Source organism: Canis aureus, chromosome 13 (genome assembly GCF_053574225.1).
Source record: "Canis aureus isolate CA01 chromosome 13, VMU_Caureus_v.1.0, whole genome shotgun sequence".
NCBI classification, from domain to species: Eukaryota; Metazoa; Chordata; class Mammalia; order Carnivora; family Canidae; genus Canis; species Canis aureus.
Window position 1 is genome coordinate 65871869 of NC_135623.1, and position 24925 is coordinate 65896793.

The 24925-nt window shown below is 36.8% G+C and overlaps 1 long non-coding RNA gene across 1 annotated transcript; it reads right to left on the reverse strand.

Annotated features, from left to right (window-relative positions):
• Nucleotides 1-5799: 5799 nt before the first annotated feature.
• On the reverse strand, nt 5800-11506 carry LOC144281700 (uncharacterized). The gene is made up of 4 exons (XR_013350121.1): nt 11414-11506; nt 10937-11020; nt 10145-10406; nt 5800-9512 (listed from the first exon to the last, which is right to left on the reverse strand). It is a non-coding gene; the product is annotated as an uncharacterized LOC144281700 (long non-coding RNA).
• Nucleotides 11507-24925: the final 13419 nt, after the last annotated feature.

Sequence of the window (24925 nt, forward strand, 5' to 3'; positions counted from 1 at the left end):
AAGATTCTGTACATAGAAGAAATAGAGAAAAAAATCTTGCTTCATTCAGTTCTGAACAGGCAGATGTGGAGACAAAGAGAAATTGCTTACTCTTATTATCTGCCTTATAATACAATTTTTTTTACCATTCAGGCTTGCAGTGATTGTTGTCCTGGGGTATACGTGAATCACTACCCATCCTTGGAAAAGAAAAAGGGAAAATAGAATCTCATCCTAATATAATTTCCCCCAAATAGAATCTTTGGATGATTGTAAAAAGTATTAATCTCCTTAAAGAATAGAGATGTGGGCACTTGGGTGGCTCAGAGGTTGAACATCTGCCTTTGGCTCAGATCGTGATCCTGGGGTCCTGGGATCAAGTCCCACATCGGGCTCCCTGTGAGAAGCCTGCTTATCCCTCTGCCTGTGTCTTTGGCTCTGTGTGTGTGTGTCTCATGAATGAATAAATAAATAGAATCTTAAAAAAAAAAAAGAAAAGAAAAGAAAAGAAATGCTCTGAGGGCTAGCTGGTGGCTCAGTCGGTTAAGGGTCTGCCTTCAGTTCAGGTCACGATCCCTGGGTCCTGGGATTGAGCCCTGAGTTGGGCTCTCCACTCAGCAGGGAGTCTGCACTTGCTTCTTCATTTTATTATCCAAAATTTACCTTCATCCTCCATGATGATTCTTCCTTAATTCTTGTTATACAGATGAGCAACATCCTTGCTTGTTGCTTGAGGGATGCCCTGTACCATTAACCACCCCCTTATATCTCTATAATTCTTTGTAGGTCAAATATCCTTGGCTGTCTTTTTGACCTCGCCTCTCATTGCAGTAATTGCTTACATAGTTTAATAGTGTTACCATGCCTCTTTGCAGGGGGGGATACTATCCACTTCTTTGCTATTTATAAGCCCAGACATTCAATGGAATCTTCTTTTGTCAGCTCTGACTTAGATAAAAGAACTACCAACTGAACTTAGTAATGGTGGTGGCCTTCTCAGTGCTAACTCATCATTGCTTTGGAAAGTGATGTATCCTCCAGGATGTATAAGGAAATGTAGCCTTTTGGAATTTTCCCATCTTACATAATATATACATTCCTAATACATTCATGCCAACATCTTCTCCCCTGTTTGCCTTTAATCTCAATTCTATAGTGTCACACCAAAACTGCTATTATCATTTTACCTAATACCATGATTTTTCCATGCTCCTGTAAGCTTCTTGGCAGTGTGTTTGCATAGTTTTCCAGGGTCCTTAATGGAATATTATTAAATCCTACATCTGAAGAGGGTCCTCATAACAATAAGCTATCTTTACTGAGAATCAAGTTAAACCTCTCCTCATCCAGTGCCCTCAGAAGACAGTCCTGTACTTACTCCCACAGCTCAGGCTAGTACATGTTGTGCACGTCCCGCAAAGTACGATAGTCCCTTTTCTCCTTCGTGGATGTAGCACATCCCCAGCTGGATTATGATGTGACCTAACCCAAGTGTTAGCCAGGTGTGTGCAGATCCTGATGGCATGCATGTTACTTTGCAGGTGAGAGACATCTGTATCATCTTCAAGCAATGACAGAGCTCCAGCCCTTAGTGTAGAGCAGCAGGCTACTTCAGCAGACTCACAGAGTTCAGAAAAAAAAACTAGATTCAAGAATTTTAACTAATCAACATGTGTATTGACATCCCTTTTTTTCACAAACAGGGCACTGACCTTCACATGACAGATCTACCTTGTTGGCAATTTAACCTTCTTTGGAGTTTTATTCTTCTGCTGTAGGAGGAGAATGCCCTTATACAGGCTACCAAGGAGGCCTTTAACTTTTACACTAACCTTTTTATTGACCATCATTCTCTGCTTTTATTTACCTTTTTATGAAGGCATCAACTAAGCAGAGTAATAACTACCCAATTCCATTATTTCCCCCATATTTCTAAATCTCCAGTACAAAGGGTCTATCCTATCCATAGTCCGGTTGTCCTACAATGGAAAGCTTATTCAGAACACTTCCTTAGCCATAATGCTGAAGAAAGCACACCATCCTCCTCCTTACCTAGCTCCTCTTACTTATCCTTCATCTCTCCCCATAAATGTTAATGACCCAAGGAAGTGTGTTAGGTGTCATTCAATTCCTCTTCCATGGGACTGTATATACCCCTACCATAGTACCCGGCATGTTACACATAGTTGCCTATCTACTCGCCTTTATCCCACACTCTGCATAAACACCTTGAGATTAGGCCCCTTACCCATCATTAGCTATAACTCTAGCTCGTAGCACAGGGCCAGAGACCGAATACTTAATAATTAAAGGTTGTTTGAAGAATAAATAAATACAGCTGGATACTATGGCCTTCTATTACCTAGTAGTCCCTTGATTCAGTATGCTAAACTAATCAGCCGACAAGAAAAGAGGAGTGAGTTAACTATCAATAATATTATTCATTAGATTTAGTGATAAATCTCTTTATGCAACTATAGTGTGTCTAGAGAGCATCCTCCAACGCTACTTTTTAAAGCTAGCTATGTATATCATATAAACATTACCTGTCATACTTAATTGGTTTGCAGATTTTAAATTCGGGATCTGACAGCATTGTCACCATCGTTTAAACATACACCGCTCCTTGCACGACCTAAAACGGCACCATGATGAAGTGGCTGTCTTAGTCATCTTCTCTGACTGTCCAATGAGTCACATCATATTTTCCATCAAAATCTTTTGTCTTATTTTTACTAAGTGCTTAAACAGCTGACATTATTTATGGAAACATGCTGAAAGTGAGTTGAAAGTGTAAACCCACTCCGTTTTATTTTATAAGATCCAAGTGTTTAAGATGAAATCTCCACAGTACTAGTCAATAGAAAGAATTATTTTATCTTCTTATGTAATATAGTTGTGCATTCTCTCTCTATATATATGTGTGTGTGTGTGTGTGTATATACATACATACACAAATACCTACATGTGTGTTATACACACACACAGAGACCATAATCACATATTTAAAATAATATTTTCTTCTTTTTAACACCCTACCCTGAAAGCTCTATAAGCTGCTCTATTGTATACCCTTTTATAAGCACTGAATCTATCTTTAATTGGTAGAGAGAATATCTGTTCTGGTGTTGTTCTTTGCAACTATCAGTTGTAAATCTTGGTACTCACCCTTCTTTCATTGATGTTGCATCAATTCACCCTATAATATAATTTGCTTTCTTTTGTTTTCTAAATATGTCCTGTGGAGAATTCAGAGTTCATTGTATTTGACGTATAATCATAATCTTTTTTAGGACTTCATAATTTACACATTCAGCTAACCACTCAGAACTGCATATGGATTATGGGGTGTCTCAGTGGTGCAGTCAGTTGGGCATCCCATTCTTGGTTTCCGCTAGGGTCGTAATCTCCAGGGTTCTAGGATTGGGCTCCTCACTCAGCACAGAGTCTGCTTGGGAAATTCTCTCCCTCCCCCTCTGCTCTGCCCCCCCTGAAATAATTAAATAAATATCTTTAAAAAGAGAATTGCATATGAATTACGGTTGACATTTTTTGGTAATGAAACTGCTCAAGAAATAGGAACTGTGTGTAATATTGAAAGCAGATCTAAATTTACTAGATATACACACAGCAAACCCTAATTTGCCCTGTAGACCATTGATTTATTCCATCAATAAAAGCCACAACATCAGGCTTTACTATTATCAGAAAGGGCATGCTAATCTAGATGCTTCGATTTTCTATTCTGTCAGTTAAAACTTTTCTGACCAATATTTAAGGAAATCCTTAATTAGGACTGAAAATATATGTTTTAGTATTTATTTCTCCATGAAATCTAACTACACAGTCTAGCCCAGTTTAGTTTAATTTAGTTTGCTTGCTCTTCAACATGTAACTAATCGATGTCAATAACCCCCCAAATGCAGTTCCCTCCAAACTATACAAAAGTAGAGCATTCTTATGAAAACTTTCATAAGCCAAAATGGTGTAAAGCAAAGAAGCAATTACCATTAATTTACACACGGAAAAAAAAAATGTGTGCATTCCCAGATCCAATAAATAACCTCTCTTAGGCTTTTCTGATACCTCAGGATACATCTTGCTAATGGATACACAAAATAGAGATAAATCACAAATGCTCACAGACACAGTTCAACGTTCTGACAGCTTAGTGATGCACTGCTGAGTGTTGTTCCCTGGGAAGGAGCTTTATGGTGCCACTTCCACTACTTTGGGTACATGCTGCCTCTATGAGGGACTTGCTGCAAAACAAACACTGAAGGCCATTTTTGCTTTTTGCCTTTTCTTGTCAAAGTGAAAATCCCCTTGTATGTCTTTTAGTTAGTGAAAACAGGTAGTAATGTAGTTCTTTCATAAAAATGAGGTGGCATAATGTGAACCTTCAAAAAGTAGAGCATACCCGTAATCTGTTTTCAGGCTCTTCTATGTGAAATTTGACTCTGATGTCACACGGTCATCTGTGCTTATCTAAAAGAGCTCTGAGGATGAAAATTGGCTGTGTTATTAAATTGTTCCCAAAGTTCAGGAATAATATTTTTGACGAAGCATCTCAGTCTCTCGTTTATAAAAGCATTAATTAATTAATGATTTAAATAAATAATACATTTATAAAGTGGATGTATCATATATATCATTAACAAAATGTAGTGATGTCAGATATTTTGTGTTTATTTTTACTATTTCTGACATAGCCATGGTGCCACCTCTGGAGACTTCTTAGGATGTCAGCAGTCAAAATGATTAATGGAACTCTCAAGTTAAAGGCAAAGACTGACTTATGTCAGGCAGAGAAAATAAATTTTTTTAGAGAATACATTAAGATAAAATTATCAGCGAAGTTACACACACTTAGTGATATGTGAATTAACAAAGGCCTATTCTTACGGATGTTCAACCATTTATTACTAAACTTTACTAAACATAGTCTTATTTATCATAAATAAATTTAATGATTTACAGTCTATGTTAAACTGATTCCCATATTTAGGTGGGTAAAACAAAGTTGAGGAACTCTTTTATTGCAAAGCATACATTCTGGTTTCTTGTAGTGAATTCCCAGTATAATGTGTGGAAACCACATAGAACAAAGTCTTTCTATGTGAAAAGCATCCGAGATCAAGCTCCCTGTTATGTGAGAATTCTTATGTACTAAAACTAGTGACTAAAGAGCTTTGGGCTTCCTTTTTAGCTCCTATTTTTGAGCTTGCTTATACATATCAGGGCTTTAGTTTCCTGGAACATCTTATCTAAAGTCCTTGTCAAACTAGAGGAAATGAAACCTTCAAAAGTAGAAAGAGCTTATCTCCTCCCTGTTAACCAACTGGTGGGCTATCCAGGTACATTTAATCCATGACCCTTTAATGTGCATCCTGGCAGCATACATAGCCAAGGATATTTGGCATGCTTTTATCCACCCAAAGTTACCATCATCTGGCGCAAGACACTCTAAGGCATGTGTAAAATGTATTCATGATTGTTATTTGACCAGCACTGACAACAGCATACAAAACTTCTTACGTGGTCCAGTCAACAAATTTTCATACAGGCGAAGCCATTATTTGGAAGATATTTGGAAGATCCCCAAAACAGTTTATATTGTGAATTTCTTTCCATAGTTTACCTGCCTATTATACTATCTGCATTTCATCTAATACTAAGTAAATAAAGGCAAACCAAATAATAGTCTAACTTTTTCTTTCTTTCTTTTTTTAAAAGATTTTATTTATTTATTTGAGAGAGAGAGAAAAGGAACACGAGCAGAGGGAGGGGGAGAGAGAAGAAGAAGCTGGCTTCTTGCTGATGAAGGGAGCCCATTTGACTGTTTCTTTCTTTTAAAGATTTCATTTATTTATTTGAGAGAAAGCACAAGCAGGGTAGAGGTAGAGGGAGAAGCAGATTCCTCTGAGCAGGGAGCCCGACATGGGGCTCAACCCAGGGACCATGGGACCCTGACTTGAACCAAAGTCAGACACTTAACTGATTGAGCCATCCAGGTGGCCTAACTCTTTCTTTAGATTTAGCATATACATAAGACTTAGTCACAAGATAGTTTAAATGTACGTTTTTTATTTATATCAAAGTAAGTAAATCAATACTTCATATTCTAGGAATTTTAATACAGATTCTTTAAACATGCCAGCAGTATATCCATATCTATAAGCTTTATAATCACTAACGTCAATTGCCTTAGGGTATATTTATCTTAAAACTTTATTCTTAGAAACAGCACAGTACCTGTCGAAATTATGTTAGGTAATCGAAGCTCTGTGAACTTGACAGTTAATAAATAGCATGTTATATTTTAATATCCCTGAAGATTGCATTTAAAAGTCTAATAATTCTGTAAAGCAATTTGAGTTAAATATTCCTTACAAAAATTAAGCATTTGCATTTCAAAAGGAGCTTGTATACCCTAGGGCTATGATGACCCATCTGAAATAAAACTTGACTGGATGGTACAGTATTAATGTTTACTTGATGTTTTCAGAGAAAAGCAAACAAATCCTATCTCTACAGTGTCATAAAGGCACTTACATATAGCTTTTTTCAACTTGATTTCTATTCTGACAGTAGAGGGGTAAAAAATACTTTGAAGCCTTTTATGATGATAACTTTAGGGACAAGGGCTAACATTCTTATAACTTTGGCTCAGAAAAAACTTAAAAGATTAAAGAGATTTATTGACTAGAAATTTTTTAGTACATGTCAAATTGGATTTTAAATCATCATATCAAAATGCATTGCTAGATTCCAGTTCCAGAACAACCATCAAAATGAAAACACAGTGTCATTCAGCTAACATTTCTATCAAATCTAGACACACAGGATTTTATAATTTACATAAATATGGATGTAAACTTTCATGCATTTAAATAACTTTAACATTTCAAATAGATTTCACTTCCAGTTTTTTAAAATCAAGTGTGATGAACTAAGAATTTATATTCAAATTAAATATCTCCTGCCATTGAAAGTGATGGAAAAAGTAGTTGCACATGAAATAAAAAATATCCTTTTAGAAGCTAAATGCCGCACACAAAAGTGTGACTAATAATTCATGATCTTTAATTTTAGCAAAAATTCAGTGCCCAGGCCTATCTACAAATCCTTAGTGTGTTCTCCAACTCTCCCAGTAGTTCTTGAAAAATATTCACCAATACAGCTAGGTATGATCTCCATCCCTCAGCATATAACCACTTTTCTGATTTCTGCAAGATAACAGAGTCCATCAGATATGATGTCCCACATCTTTCTCTTAAAATCATTCTAATTGGACTTCATCACTTTTTCTTTCCCTCTGATTTTTTCCCCCTTAGAGACCAATCACTCTGCATGTACCCTTGATTTCATTATCCTCTGCCTATGCAGTGAACTACATAAATTACTTTTCTTCCCAGTATATTATCCCACCGTCTTCCTCTGGATTTGTTTCTCGAACTCTGAATATGGGTAAGCTCACATTTTAATATGGGTATTAAAAACTAAACTTGTCTTGGGACACCTGGGTGACTCAGTCGGTTCAGCATCTGACTCTTCTTTTCAGCTCAGGTCATAATCTCAGAGTCGTGAGATGCACCTTCATGTGGGGCTCCAGGCTCCACAAAGAGTCTGCTTAAGAATTCCTCTCTCCCTTCTCCCCTCCCCTAAATAAATAAATAAATAAATAAATAAATAAATAAATAAATAAATAAAATAGATAGATCTTTAAAAAGTGAACTGGTCGGGATCCCTGGGTGGCACAGCGATTTAGCGCCTACCTTTGGCCCAGGGCGTGATCCTGGAGACCCGGGATCGAATCCCACGTCGGGCTCCCGGTGCATGGAGCCTGCTTCTCCCTCTGCCTGTGTCTCTGCCTCTCTCTCTCTCTCTCACTGTGTGCCTATCATAAATAAAAAATAAAAATTAAAAAAAAAAGTGAACTTGTCTTATACCCACATCTCCCTACATTTAGTCCTATATCTCTACCCATCCATTTACAGCCATCTTTTTTTGTGCAATAGTTTATTTAGTTTATCATCTATGTTCACACTTCCTTGCCTCCACCCTTCTATACCACTAAGTTTTGGGCTTAGCTCACCTAAACTTCCTTTGCCAGAGTTGTTAATGAGGACTAACTTCCAAAAGCAAAAATCATTCGGTCATTTTTTATGTTATTTTCCTGCGTTTAACAACCCTCTGTCTTATCCTTGAAATTCCACTTTCCTTTAGCATTGGTGATTACGCTTTCATCTGGTTTTCCAGATACCCTTTCAATAACACTTTCTTAACTTCCTCTTTCTCTAACTCTTAACAGTAGTGTGTAATTGTATATGTCCCCTACAAGTGATCGTATTCACACCTATCACTTTAACTCAGGTTAATAACTAAAGTTCAGTCCACCACTTAACTAATTATAAAGGTGATTGCTGTGCTAAATATGCTAAACATTGAGAGTATTAACATACTAAAATTACACTAATTAATGTATAGAATGCTTGATCATTCTGTCACTCCAATCTTTTAGGTGACCAGTAAAAACTGAATCTAACTGTGTGTGTGTGTGTGTGTGCATAAAAGTGACATAAATTAAGTGCAATCTGGTGTTGAACAAACTTGGGTTGAAATGATAGGTCTGCTATATAATAGCTGAGTAGCTCAAACAAGTTATTTAACCTTCATCCAGTTTAAATTATCTTTTTTATAAAATGGGTCTAAGTAATAAAATCTACTCTACTGTGTTGCCATAGAGATTAAAGAGGGTAAGTCCCTGATATTTAATAAATTTTCAAAAAAAATTGAAAAGACAGACTGCTAACATTTTCATCCACAATTTTATCAAGCAAATTTAGCACTTGGCATAATCACAGTAGATATGCCCTGAAATTAACAGAGTTGAATTTACATGGCACATTAAAAATGAAAGAGAAGAGGATCAGAGGAAGCCTATGTTTTACCAAGAGGCTCCAGGGGGAGAGGCAACCTTATCAAACAAAAAACAAATTTAGACCTAAAGGAGAGGCTTTATTTGAAAAGACTGCTGGAATAGAGAAGAGAAGAGTAACAATTGCAAATAGGGAAAATGCCCCAACCATCAGACCTATAAACGCTTCAATGATTAGGCAGGAAAAGGATCTTCTTTGATAGGGAAGAGCAGACAAAGACAGGTAAGGCCAGGTGTAGGGGAGTGAGATGGGCAGGTGGGGTGATGGGACAGCTCAGCAGGAAATATCTGTCTTTGTGTTCAGTCAGTTCTCAAGAAGGATCTTTGAGAGTGAAGAAGCTTGTTTCACGTGCCAATGACTTGCGTCAAAATCAAGTCTTACACTTCTCCAATGGAGCCACCCTGGCGCCCCTAGCATAATATTATTAGGAGGATTTCCTTCCTAATCTCCGATGTTTTCCGGAAGTATAGGGCTTGGGTAAAGTCCAACATTGTCACTCTTTTTCTGGACTTTGGAGCTTTGGTAGAACGCATGTGATCCCACGGTTAGTGACTGACCCAAGTGGGGTGGAGATCTGGTTTTCCATGGTCACTGGACAAGTGGAGGTAGAAATAAGGCATGAATTTTCCAGAACTTAACATAGTCATTATTTTAAAAGTTTTCACCTTCTAAATGTTAGCTCTTTTGAGGGGGAGGGAACTCTTAATTATCTGCCTTGTGGTTCTACTGCTGCAGTTGTTACCTTCTTTTGTATCCTATTTTTGTGCCCTGCTAATTACTAGAATTGGCACCAGCACAATGTAAATTGGGAAAGAAAACTATCTGTAGGCATGTTCCACTTTGATATTAGGAATAGACTTTATGAGAATAGACTTCTCCTTGAGGAAAGTGTATTTTTATGAAGATCCTTGTAAAGGAATAATGAAGTTGATTTAAGAGATTTATGCATAGTTTATAAAAAATGTGTTTGGCTCTAAGGCCTTCTTACTATTAATGTTAGGTTTCTGCCCTGTTAAGATTTATGTTACCATTTTTTCTATTTTTCAAAAATTGGTTTAATAGTTGTACCCCTCCTCCCCAAAGGAAACTCTTATGTAATTAATACATATTAGAAATAATGACTATGTTTTGGTGAGTTCATTGGTAATTTTATCAGTATTCTTATAGAAATGTGATCACTTATACTCCAGAAACAAAAATCAAACATGAAATATTTCACTTACGTATATAATAGCTGTGTTCTTTTTCATGGAGATCTCCTTCTTTAAATCCTCAACCCTACTGTTTTAGTCTATACTATTCCTCTCTTGCCTGCCACACATCTGTCATCCTGGGAATCCTCTCCATACTTCCTTTGTGTTGAATACATTATTACCTGATTATTCATTTTTGAATTTACTTTCTGAATTTACTCCTTTATTTTAACAGAACACATTTTCTAATGGCTTCTTCTTCAGTCTCTCTGTTGAGGACTATTTTATTCATCTATTAGCAGAGGGAAAGAAAAAGGATACACACATGATCAGTACTTATTTTTAACTCTTTTCTCTCATAAATATTTTTAAAAGGAATATGGAAACCAGGCTCACTGATAAAATTGATGTTGTGCCTTAAGATGTTTGCTTTCATCATCATCTCCTTAAAAATACAGAAAATCCTATAAATTCAAAACTAACTGCATTTATTAAGCATAATATTTTCGACCTAAGAATAACATTTGTATAATCTTATTGATATAAGAACAAAAATTATTTCAGGTGCCAGTATTATATACATGACAAACAGTGTATAACAATAGGAAGAGAATTTGGGGGTTTCTACAAAGAGAGTAAATGACATAAAACATTGCTCAACTCCAAAGGATTAGACACTTTAATTCCAACTGCTACAAGCATGATTGCTAGTTACACAGTAAGGCCAGAACTATGTAGCAATATAAGCTTTAGAAACCTAAAACTGTTTTTTTTTTTTTTTTTGAATGCCAGCTTTAATCTTTTCATGCTGAACTTTCTTACCTTGATAAATAGCAGCATCTTTTTCTTTTCTTTTCTTCTGTGTTTAGTTGATACACCACATCAATGCAAAATAATTCCTAATGACTAAGTAGAGATCAGAAAAAGGAGCCTTCAGATGATTGTTAAAATGGCTTTTAAACCAGTTCTCAGTTGACTTTATTGAATAACCAAGAATAAATAAAATAACAATAACAATCGTATTCATAAGCTGTTCATACTGTCATGAATAAAAGTAGCTAAAAAATGGGGGCCCTGTCTGTTCTGCTCACTTGCAAGGCTTCAGAATTTATCTGAATACCTAGCACATAAAAATAAGTCAATAAGTATTTGTGGCTGAATGAATACCCTTTTTATTAGCTTTCAAAATCATTTCTGTCATCTGATGATTCTACATTATATAAGCTAATTTTCTGTCAAATCCCATTTATTGTTTTGTTGTTGTTGTTGTTATTTCAGAATCAATTTTACCTCACTGACCTTAGAACTGTGGCTTTGTCCAAAACTGGACATTACTTTCCAACATCTATAAATATTGTTGCTCCTATTTATACTATTTTTACTAAGAATTTTACAACTGCTGGTGTTCTATTGTTATTACATGTCACTATGATGTTAACAAAGGATGCTACTGCTACTGGTAATTGTGAAGATGATATACCAGTGTCACGTTCTTCTTAAATCAGATCAACTTTGCATCCCTCTTAGGTACTTTTATAGAGGGTTCACTGCACTTTCAATAAAAGTAAATCTACTCACCATCTACTTTTATTCTTTCATGTAGACATATGCAAATCATCTCAATTTCTTCATTGTTTCCTATTCAAAAGCCTTCTGTCTCTGCCAGTTTCATGCTCTTTTCTTCAGTTCCCCAGTCGTACAAAAAGCACACTTTTTTTTTTTTTTTTTGACATCTTTGGGTGGAGGGAGGGCTATCGGCTTTGCTTTTATTCAGTTAGGGTCCCAACAAGAAAGAGATAGTACACTAAAATTGGGATCTTTTGGACAGTGTATACTTACAAAGAGACTAATTACCAAACCACAAGCAGGTATAAAGGGAGCACAAAAAGTAGAGAAGGAAACAGAGGCTGACTGTAGCAGAGCTGTCACCATCCTACACCCATTGAGAGCAAGGGGAAGAGAAGGAAATGGAGTTGGGTGGAGCCAGACCACCAGGCTAAGGTAAACTCTCAGGAAAGGAAGCAGAGAAATAAACCTCCTCACCTCATCTCCCTCCCTCCTCCTAATCCCAGCCAGTGCTTTCTTTTTGTTTAATTCAGACAAAAGCCAGGCTGCACAGGAGCTTGTTGATACTATCAACAGCAGCCTGGCCTCTAGAGGAGAGCACTGGTGGAGAACAGTGGGGAGTGGATGTGGAAGGAAAGCTATCTGGCCAAGTCCATAACCTCTGTTTCACAGCATCCATTCTCATCTTCATTCCTGCTTGGTCATAAAACCTGAAGAACAAAACAGCTTGTACTACAGACCGAAATTGTTTCAGATTTCTTTCTTTGACATCCACTCAAACTTGTGGTCTTAAGGTCACTTCATAAAAAGATTGGAATAGTATGTCCAAATGTAATATATATTGCTCCTGAAATGGAACTTTCCCCAACCACTGCGCCACTTTCCTTCGCAATGGGACATTAAAGTGCATTTTCTCATCTCTCACTTTAGAAGAGATAATCTGACAAGCACCAGGTTACAGACCCCACAAACTTCACTGACAGATGAGGTTTCTGAGTTTTCCCAGAGTTTATTTTCAACCTTACAGTACATATGTCTTACCAAGGCATTAAAAGATGCTTGCTACTTCCCGATCACTAGATCCTACTAGCATAAAGCCATCAACGTAGTAGAACTGTGTGATGATTTTTGGACTATTAAGTTGGTCAAGGCCCTTTAAACTAGATCATAAAAGAGACCCAAAGAATGGGCAAAAGGGCAAGGCAGGAATATTAAATATGAATGTTGTCAGTGTTGTATATATGTAGGTTATTTGTGAATTTGCTGACTCATGATAGAGAAGAACAGATTTGACAAGTAAATAGCTAAATATCAACTAGGGATTGTGTTGAATTGTGCCACTAAAAATAGCATATCCATAACGGTGGCTATAAGTTGCATCATCACTTGGTTTAGTCATGACAACCTAATGAAGTTCTCCATGATGCATCTGGGGTTTTGTTTTTGTTTTTGCTGGCTAAGTAGATATATTAAGTATATGTTAGGAATCACCATCCCCGTGTCCATGATTTTTGATAGTGTTTCTGTAGTTATTTCAAAAATGTGTTATCGTTTTGCTACATCCTCCCTGGTAGTGGAGGTCTGGGGGCTTTAACTTGTACTGCAATAGCCTTTACTTTTTTTAATCAGATAATTTTAACATTCTACCAGTTACTAAAAATATCCACTTCAGCTATACATTCTGATATCATAGAAAAATAGTATGATTGAGGGACGCCCAGGTGGCTCAGCGGTTAAGCGTTTGCCTTCGGCTCAGGGAGTGATCCTGGGGTTTGGGATCAAGTCCCACATCAGGCTCCCTGCATGGAGCCTGCTTCTCCCTCTGCCTGTGTCTCCGTCTTTCTCTCTGTGTGTCTCTCATGAATGAATAAATAAAATCTTTAAAAAAAATAGTATGACTGATCTAAGTTCTAACCCCCACATATTATATTCATTCCAATATTCCTAATTCTCTGACTTTTCAATTTCCTTCCCAAATAGTATGTAGCATGCTCATGGCGTTTAGTGTAGCCCATTGTTGAGTTGAGTCTACCTTCTGGCATATTTTTTATTATCACTCCCAGGTATTCATGTCAATGCTTTAAATTCTGACTCCTAAGTTGGTTCACTGTGGTCAATAAGTTTGAATTATCTGAGACTGCCATTACTTGTCCCTTAGTCTGGTATCATACAGCCTTCCGGCACACATGCTTCTTCGGATCCTGCAGATAAAGGTTATTTCCTCCTGGACCCTGTCTTATACCCCTTGGTACTTTAGACCATGCCAGAATCAAACTCAAGTATAGCCTGTAGCAAATAAAGGGAAGTGGGTCCTATGAGAATTAGTATCAGCTTAGGAAGCCAGTGACCCAGGAAAGGTTTAATGCAGGGATGGAAGAAGACCCTGCAGATAGGGGAATATCTTGACACCTAAGCATGAACCATTTAAAGGAAAATTGGATATAGATGCTTCTCAGCTTCAACATTGTTTACCCAAAGGTCTCCAGCCCATGTCTTAAGGCCCCACCCTTTTCTCATCAGTGTTATAACATTAGTGTAAGAAACCTGTTGGGATGGAATGTATATCTCATGCTGCTACTTTGAGACCCTTGCAATTCTGAGCTTGATTCTCAGCTGTCTCTACCCTGTGACTATTAGAAATATAAGAATTCAGAATTGCTTTGGAGACCTTTGACTTTCCATGTGTGTTCTTATCTTATTGGAAACAGTCATAGTTTCCAATTTGTCTTTCTTTTTTCTATGTATGTTCTTTAGGGTGTTAAGAAGTGACGATGTGATTCCAAAAGTACTATAAGTTTTTTTTGTTACTTTAAGTATTACAGAGCCCCCCAAGCCTCTTCCTGGTTTAGTGATTTATCAGAAGGATGACAAGACTCTCATCTAGTTATATTAATGTTATGATTTCTTACAACAAAAGGACACAAAGCAAAATCAGCAAAAGGGAAAACCCATTGGGTGAAATGGAGAGGACACTAGACACCAAACAGCTCCCAAGAGTCCTTCACCAGTGGTGTCATACAGGACCTGCTTCATTTCTCCAGCAACCGGCTGTGACAAAACGTCTATCAGGGGAGTGCATTAGAGGCTCAGTTCCAAAGGGTTTTATTGAGGGCTAGTCTCTCATTATTTAGCACATGCCAAAATTCTGGGCTCCCAAAGGAAAGCCAGTGTTCAATGTAAAACACATTATTTAGTATATCAAAACATCAAGTTGTCCACCTTGAATATATACAATTTTTGTCAATTATACTTCAACAGAGCTGTGGTGGGAAAAAAAAAAAAAAAAAAAAACATTGCACAAAAATTTTAGGCACAGTGAACTACTCTTAGCAGTTCTAGAAATAGAACACTCCCCACCTCCAAGTTCCCAAATGCCGCCCAAGAGCCAATCTTGCAAGTAGGCCTTATTAAGGAAAGCAATCTCTGGCCTGTTATGTTAGCTGTTCTCTGCACTTCTTAGTAGCTAATCGCCCTGGCCACTTGTTCTCCAAGACCTTGTTCTTTGCATGTACTTTATTCCATATCCCTTTGGTGATAACTTGAATATTTTTTTTTCAAATACTGTGAATTACTTTTGTCTCATTTTTACCTGCAAAGGGAATTATTATGTGCTCCTTAAATACATGATGAACCAAGTTCCAGAATCCCATTTTAAAGACCTTTAACTTGGGGCCACTTTTTTAAATTTATTTTTTTACTTTTTAAAAATAATTTATTTATTTATTCATGAGAGACAGAGAGGCAGAGACACAGGCAGAGAGAGAAGCAGGCTCCATGCAGGGAACCCAATGCGGGACTCAATCCCGGGACCCCAGGATCACACCCTGGGCCAAAGGCAAGCGCCAAACCACTGAACCACCCAGGCTGCCCCCTTTTGGACCACTTTTAGGAGCAACTGCTGTTCAATCAGGAACCCAACAGAAAACAAATGGAATAATAAAAATTGAAATCTGTCAAAGAGGAAGTATTTACAAAGAATATAATTACAAAGACTAGAGTGGAAAGACAACAATAACAACAACAAAAAAGAAAGACAACAAAAAGATTGTGCAGAAACACAGCACTATTCGCATCATAGGCGCTAGGGAACAACAGGAGAGTTGTCTGACCCCAGAACAAGAGAGGGTGATGTTGGACAGAAGCTCTAGAAGGAGCATTCTTCTGAAGGAAGCAACTAGCCAAGGACAACCAGAAAAATAAACAGCCTGAGCTCACGCTTCCCACTCCTTTGGGTCTGGTGCATTAGCCCAAGCCAGAAACCAGACAGCCTGGGATCTCACTGATGTAATGAATATAAGTCAATCTATCAGGGCACAAGACAACTTGGGAAAGTTTAGAGAGTTTGGACCTGGAAGGCAAACAGAAGATATTTGGCACAATTTATAATTCATTTCCCATTTGCTGAGGTTCTGCATCTTTTGATTCAAACATTTTCTGGCATCTCACTTCCTCAAAGGATAATTCTAAAAACAAATTATAACTAATGAATTTTCTTTCTACTCCCTACTTAAATATTCGAGTCTTATTAGTATCACTCATCAGTTTTCCCAAAATATACCATTAAAATGTCCTTCTCTGATTTTTAAAAATTTTATGGTGTTTTTCTCATGTTACTTTTCTCATTTTTTTTAGTTGTTTAGTGTCATAATGACCTTACTAACTATTCACATTGTATTGTATAAAACACTTTGTTTTAAGAAAACCTTTTAGTTAGAAAATGCTCTATGTATTTTGCTAAATTAATACAATATATAGCCCAGCAGTCTATGTGTGTAAATACAGCATTAATGTTTTTTCTTTCCTTGCTAAAATCTAGCCCAGTAAAATGTTTAGTAGAAAAAAAGAAACACAGTTTATAAGTCAATAGACAGGAATTCTAATCAAATCTGCTGCTTGCCAGAAACACATCTTGATCAAGGAAATGTCTCTCAATTTTAGCATCCTCACTTGCAACGTGAAGAGGTTGGCTGTGAAGACCTCAAGGACCTCTTCCAGGTTTAAGAATTTGTTTACTGATTTCAGTCCAAATTGTATTAGCCACTTTCCCTATCTCTGCCCCCTGTTGAGTATACAGAGTACCTTTCAAGAATATATAAAACATCTATGACAGTTATTCTACAGATTTGAAGTGTTCTTCTGAGAGTAACATGTCCACAATCAACTCTAAGATACAGTGTTCTTGTTTAAGTGTTAGAATTATAAAAAAAAAAAAAAAAAAAAAAAAAAAAAAAACATGTCCCAGTACTGGCATTTCCTCATGATTCCATTATAATGATTTAGTAGGTTATATCTTAATGGTAAAAATATTGTCTTGTTGAAACCGTGCCCCATAGCATTAGAAAGTTGAGACTAAGTTGAAATTTAAAACTTGTTTTTCAGAGCTCTGTTTCTTGCTAATCAGCTATGTTTTCTTTTCAGACCCCACTAATAAATCCACTAGCTGTCTCCACAGAGGCCTCCTACTGATACAGATGGTCACTTACACAGTTCCAGCCTATCAACAAGGTCTTCATTCCTTACCCAACATAACGATCCCAAGACCCCATCCACCTAATACTGACGCTCAGGGAATGTGCGTCTTTGACCTAGACACATGTTGTAAGCTGTTTTGAATATCACATGACCATCTCAAAGAAACATCCAAACCTTAATTCATTGTCTCTACCCACACCTGCTCAATAGATTTATTCTCTATTCTTTCTTCTAACAATATAGGCAGCTCTCATTTACCTAAAAGCTCAGGTTAAAATCCTAAGGGTTGGGCAGCCCGGGGGCGCAGCGGTTTAGCACCACCTGTGGCCCCGGGTATGATCTTGGAGACCAGGGATCGAGTCCCACTTTGGGGTCCCTGAGTGGAGCCTACTCCTCTCTCTACCTGTGTCTGCCTCTCTCTCTCTCTCTCTCTCTATGAATAAATAAACAAAAATCTTTTTAAAAATCCTAAGAGTTATTCCCATCTTCTCTCTGTCCTTCCCTTTCTACTTCCCAATAAGTCAGGATGACCTGACAATTTAATATTCTGTATATTTACTGAGAGCATCCCATTCTTATCAGAGTAAAGCCAAAATCCTTAATATAGCCCAAAAGGCCCATCTCTCAAGCTTTGCCTAGAGCTACATACTTTCTCATCTCTGTCCTCCAGCCCTACTCTTTTGAACTGTAAGTTATTTTTTTAAAAATAAAAGATTTTATTTATTTATCTGACAAAGGGAGAGGGAGAACAAGCAGGGAAAGTGGTAGAAAGAGAGGGAGAAGTAGATTCAGAGGATATGCATAACCCCTCCTTGTCCTACCGGTGACCTCCTCGTGTCAGGGGCCAGGTTTTGCCTCATTTTAGTATTCAGTCTCCACCCTAAAGTGAACATAGGATGAATGTAACATACATGTTTGCTCAATAAACATGCTCCATCTGTTCTCATGAAGAGCCATGAGTTTCCATAGAAGGGGCCTGGTAAAAACTAAAGTCTCAATAAATATTAAATTATCATCATCACTATCATCATCATCTCCTAGAGAGAGACTATTGAGGGAAAAGAGGTTCAGGACAGAGTTATAAGAAGCTTCAACATTTAATAACCAATTAGAGAACAAAAAAAAATGAAGATTGAAAAAAGAATCCAGAAAGCATGAAAAGATGTCCACCAGACTTAATAGCATGAAGGCAATTTTTTTTTAACCTCAAGACCACTTAAACAAAAATCCAATGGTTGTGGTGAGTAATTAATGAGAGATAACCAATAGAGAGTATGAAGAGTACATAAAACTCTTCCAAGAGGTCACCTGTGAAAGGCAAGTAGCTGGAATGAATGTGGAATAGGCAAAAAGCTTAAATATAGACAGGAATATTCTAGTAACAGTAAAGATATTGAAGATAGGGAAAATGCAGGAAACAACAAATGTTGGAGAGGATGTGAAGGGGGAACCCTCTTGCACTATTGGTGGGAATGCAAAGTGGTATAGCCACTATGGAAAACAGTGTAGAGGTTACTCAAGAATTTAAAAATAGAGCTACCCTACAACCCAACAATTTCACTACTGGGTATTTACCCCAAATATGCATATGTAGTGTAAGGTGCAGGGCACTTGCATCTCAATGTCCATAGCAGCAATGTCCACAATATCCAACCTGTGGAAGGAGCCTTGATGTCCATCGACAGATGATGGATAAAGAAGATGTGGTCTGTGTATACAGTGGAATATTCCTCAGCCATTAGAAACGACAAATACGGGATCCCTGGGTGGCGCAGCAGTTTGGCGCCTGCCTTTGGCCCAGGGCGCGATCCTGGAGACCCGGGATCGAATCCCACATCGGGCTCCCTGCATGGAGCCTGCTTCTCCCTCTGCCTGTGTCTCTGCCTCTCTCTCTCTCACTGTGTGCCTATCATAAATAAAAAAAAAAAAAAATTAGAAACGACAAATACCCACCATTTGCTTCGACGTGGATGGAACTGGAGGGTATTATGCTGAGTGAGGTAAGTTAATCAGAGAAGGACAAACATCATATGGTTTCACTCATATGTGGAATATAAGAAATAGTGAAAGGGATTATAAGGGAAAGGAGGGAAAATGAGTGGGAAAAATAGAGAGGAGACAGACCATGGGAAACAAAGGGTTGTGGAAGGGGAGGTGGGGATAGGGATGGGGTAACTGGGTGACAGCCAGTGAGGAGGAGACTTGATGGGATGAGGGTTGGTTGTTATACTCTATGTTGGCAAATCCAACTTTGTGATAGAACAATGGAGAAAAGAATAAGACTATATTTGGTTGTGAAAAAAATGAGGTAATTTCTCTCTAAAATTGTTTTCTCACTGAAAATAGGCACGGAAATTTCTGAGATTTGAATTAAAATATTGGGGAAAATTGTAGTATAGAGAGTTGGAGTGAATATCAATTACAGATATTAGTTGACTGTGAAACAATATTAAGTGGAATCCTGAGATTAATGACCACCAATATATGGGAGCAATAGTGTGCTTTAATGTATAAAATTCTCCAGTCTTGCTTAGCTTTTTGGGTGTATACATAGATAGGGTGGAAAATTTTATTCATCCACCTTGAGAATTTTCTTAGATCTTAAAACATCTTAGGAAATTTAGGTATAGGCATTAATTTATGTAATCTAATTTGTATTAGAGAGGAAATGATGCAAAGAAGGTTCTGATAGGTAAGGAGAAATAAGAAGGGTTGATAAGTTGGCGTTCTCCATGAGCTCAGATGATGGAGATAATAGATTTAATAAGTGAATAATTGAGAAATATAATATGTTGAATTAAGACAGTGGAAATTCGAGGCTATTGCTCTGAGAAGACTACTTATTATATTTGAGTGATACTTACTATATTTGGATAGTACAGTCAGGGTCCAGAGCCCTGTTAGCAGAGCAGGATTGCTTCATCAATCCAGATCATGTCAATTTCAGGCCTTGATCACCCACTTTTTTGGTGTTTTGTGCGGTTCACAAACTGCACAGCCTTATACAACAGTCATTCTTAGGGTATGGCGAGTGGAATTTATTTTTTTTTCTTTAATTTTTTTTTTTTTTTTTTTGCGAGTGGAGTTTAATGGGAAGATTATTGTAGTTGAGAAGAGCTGAGAAACTAATGTGATGAATTGGTCATCTATGGATCTTATAGTCCAAAATGATGTCAGGACTTGAAAGTAAGAGAGAGACTTTAATGCAGATACCAAAGCATCAGTGAATAAATATGAGTGACCAGGTGCTTATCTCTAAGGCAGAGACAAAGAGGAGTAGAAGTGACTTTTTCAGCTAATATGAGATGTGTTTTACAGAGACAAACACCAACCTGTCCTCCCTACACAGATGTAGTTATTTGAATTTTATTTAGTCAATGTTTACATAACACTGTATCTCACAAACTGTTCTAAGCTCTTTTGAAATATTAACATACTTACTCCTCAGAATAACCTTATAAAGATTACTGAGGTATTCATTTAACAGATGAGGACATGTAAACCCAGAGAGTTAAATAAATTGTCTAAAATCACATAACAAAAATAGTGGAACTGAGATTCAACCCAATTGGTGAGAAAGAGAAAGTGGTGATGGGGGAGGGCGAGAAAGAGAGTAGCCAATTCTTAATTAGGCTGTAAGGATTGTGGAAGTAAATCCACTTGTATTTACAGCTAACATAAATATTGAATGATGTGAGATATGGTAAAGGAGGTGGGCACAGATAAAGATTATAGGTGAAAAATCAGAAACGGAAGGTTGGATTTAGAGGAGAAATCTCATACTGGGAGTAAGTGAAAAGGAAGAAAAGTAACAGAAGTGTCACCTAGAAAAATGGAAGGTAACGCACTGTAAATTGTGTTTGAACAATCTTTTGATAGAAGAAGAGTGCTTAAAATCAGTTTCTGCCATGACCAGAAATAATGTTAGAGTTACTGTGTTTGGTTGGGGCTTTTTTCCCCCTGCAAGTCACAAGAAGCCGATACAAACGATTCCTATTCCCCAATAAGAATGACATCTGTGGTCCAGCACAGCAAATGTGAAGTGGTTTTGGGACATTAGTTGGACATTAGCTAACCATGTCATTAACTATCCTTTTATCTCACGGCTCTGTTTACCATACTTCATTGTGGTATGTCTTTGTTAGTATTTTTATTCAATTCTAGTATAAGTGGGTCATAAAATTCCATTATTTTCATCACATTAAAAATGATTAAACCTGGGATCCCTGGGTGGCGCAGCGGTTTGGCGCCTGCCTTTGGCCCAGGGCGCGATCCTGGAGACCCGAGATCGATTCCCGCGTCGGGCTCCCGGTGCATGGAGCCTGCTTCTCCCTCTGCCTGTGTCTCTGCCTCTCTCTCTCTCTGTGACTATCATAAATAAATTAAAAAAAAAAAATTAAAAAAAAAAAAATGATTAAACCAGATTGTTTCCTATCTTTCGAATTTCTGTATAGTTGATAGAAAGGACTGACAAGCGGTTGTTGAATGAAGTTCTTAAGAACTTTAATAAGAGCTAAGCCTCTAGCTGTCTTGATGATTAATTAAGTACAAGAGATTAGTGGCACCACTGCAGGGACACTGTGCCAAGCCAATACTTAGTGACAATATTAATTTTTCATGAAGGAGGATCCAGACTTCCCACTGCTAATCTCACATCCAAATTTTTTTTAATAAAGCAATGAAAGTCACTGAGTGAAAAAGAAACACCAAGAGAGAATAAATTATAAAAGAACTAAAGTAAAACGTAGAACACACAATAAAGAAATTTAGAAGTTATCTAGACAGAAAAATAAATGGCAGTCATTACCACATCCTCTCTTTTCCACAACCAAGGCAGACATCAAAGAGTAATCCTAGTGTTCTTTTCTGCTGAACACAAATCTAGTCCTAAAAACCTAAAAAATAGTGTTTTGGATCGTTTTGGAAAATTAATGTACACAGCTGGTATTTTTATGACTAATTTGCGGTCCTCAGTGATATATTATCTCTTCGTATAAGAGAAAAGAAAACAGAAAATGTAAAGAGACTAAGAGACTAGTACAAGTCCAAATTACTCAGGGAGAAAGTCAGGACTAGAATTTAGACTCACCAATGCTCAGTCAGGAAAGTTCTTGGGGTTATCTTTGAAGACTGTCTTGGAATTTCTTTGTTCTTTCTTTTCTATTTTAATTTTTTTCACTATCACTGCCGAGTGTTGTTTATCCTCACTAATGCACCTAGAGCAATCTTTGGTTTTCAAGTCAAGTCTGTGATATGTGTATACATTTGATCTTTAATTTGTGCAGTTCTATGGAACACTTACGGTAGTCAGTTGTATATGAATTTTAAAAAATTATCAAACTTCAATGTTTCTTATTAAGTCTAGATGAATGAAAAAAAAGACAAGTCCCATTTGATTTCATGCAATAGCTGATCTATTTATTTTATGAAGGAAAACAGGTGTGTGTGTGTGTGTGTGTGTGTGTGTGTCATACCTAAGTTTTCCTAGTGAAAGATACAAAGTCTTCCCTAGAGACAGCCATTCATCTTTCCTGCTGGTTCACTGTTGACCTAGATGGATCTATAGGGACTTTGAGCCAGGGCGACTGCTGCCCTCATGTAACAGATGAGCTGGGGTGTTCAGTAGTAAGAGTCTTATCTAGTACTCTCCTTGAAATGCTGCCTCTAATGATTAAAGGTAGTCCTTTTGCTTTAAGAGGCTTTAAATACAGCTACATTTGTTTCACCTTTACTGAGGCATAATTGACAAATAAAATTTTAATATCCTTTAAAGTGTACAACAAGATGACCTGATCTGTGTATACATCGAGAAGGATTCCTACCATCTGAGTTAATTAACACATTTTTGACTAATGTAAATAATACTGTATTGTATAATTGAAATTTATACAGTATAAATTGAGAGTTTATAACTTAAGTGTTCTCATGCATACACAAAAGCAAGTAAATACAGGTAAAGCAATATTTTAAACTTCATACACTAAGAGTTACAGGGTTAAGAGTTAAAGGCATGTTTGGTTTTATTTTGTTTTGTTTTTCCTGATGGGGTGGGGTGAATGTATATTTCCTGGTAAGAAGCAAAAAGAGAATTTAAATGGAAATTTAAAAATATGTATTTTGGCATTTTGCTTCACTGTTTTGCGAGGCCCAGACCCTTCCTTCACCAATGTCTTTATATTTATTTCTATGAGCACATTAATGGTACTAAAATTCTTTTGGAATCAGGATTGAGGATCTCCCAGTTGAAAGGACATTCATTTCATTTCAGAAATGAATATTGTGATATTGGGACTGTAGAAATTACAATGATTTAGTATGATTTTATCCTAGAACAATGTGGCATTTAAACCATAGTTTTCTTTTTTGGGTGTCAGCCTTGCAGAGAGCCTTAGTTTTTCCCCACCTTTCTCATTATTACTCTGAGACTGAACTTAAGTGGACTGTAAGAACAGGATTCTGTTTCTGTCAATTTTTCTTTGGCAACTCTCCATTTCTGGCACATAATTTGTTCCAGATAAAGCAAAATGTTCTCCTGTATCTTAGGAATTACCTAGAGGTAATAAATTATTCAAAATCTGTAACTAGATCTTCTCAGATTTTCTTTTAAGTTAACTTTCTTAAATTTCTGTTTTCATTGTAGTATTCCATTATGTGTATTATGCTTGCAAGGCATCTCAAACCCTGTGGGAATTTGAGGGTAAAGGAGATAAATGCTGCTTTCTTTCCAAAATGTTCTTAACAGCCTTAGGCTATCTCTGAATCATGATTACTTAAAAATAATTGGAATGCAAATGAATACCTAATTGACAGATAGAAAAATACTTTTAATTACCTATATTCCTTTTAAGTTTTGAAATCTAAAAATAAATTTTTGAATGTATAATGAGTTTAATAAATAGGCTAATATAAAGACGAGTAAGATGTCAGCTTGAATAGTGTTGATAGAAGGCGTTCATCAGTATGATCTTATGGTCAGCATTCTCCTTATAAACAGCTCACATGTCTAATATGCTTTCATTTTCAAATCCTAGTGAGAGTTCTGGTCTTTTCTCTCAACATATAAGTAAGAACTTAATTTTGTACCTAGGATTTCGAGTAGGGAGGATATGTTCATAGAATGCCACAGAGTAGAAGACCTTTGAAAGCTTGCCATTAAAATTCATTTCCCTTCTCTAATTGTGAGGATAATTAAATTTGGCTTATTTAAGTTTCAATTTTCTCCAAAATTCTGTCTCCCACCACAAATATTCCATCAATTTATTCAATAACCTTTTTGGTCCTTATTCAACAAGCATTTCCTAGAGCTGCTACATCTCTTCAGTTTTGAGCAAAGTGATGTTGATTTGCAGATAAACCAGCCACTGCATCAAGTGCTATATATCAGAGTCCAGTGTAGGAAAACCTAGGAGGTAGAATGTAGAAAGTAGAATGTTTATATCAGAATTTTCATAATAACCAGAAGCTATAAGTAATCTCAAAAGTGGCCACTGCAGAATGGACAAACATAGTGTGGCATATTTACATAATAGAAAACCATGCAATGATGCAAATGAAGGAATCATAGTCACATGCAGCAGCATGGATGAACTTTAGAAACATAATGTTAAATAAATAAAGCAAAAGAAAAAAATACATACTATTATTCCACTTTATGTATATTTCAATAAAAAGATGGAACCATACAACTATAGATTTTACGTAGGTTAACCTAAATGGCAGAAGGACAGAGAACAGTGAGGAAATTACTAAAAATGAATGTTAGGGTATATCTGA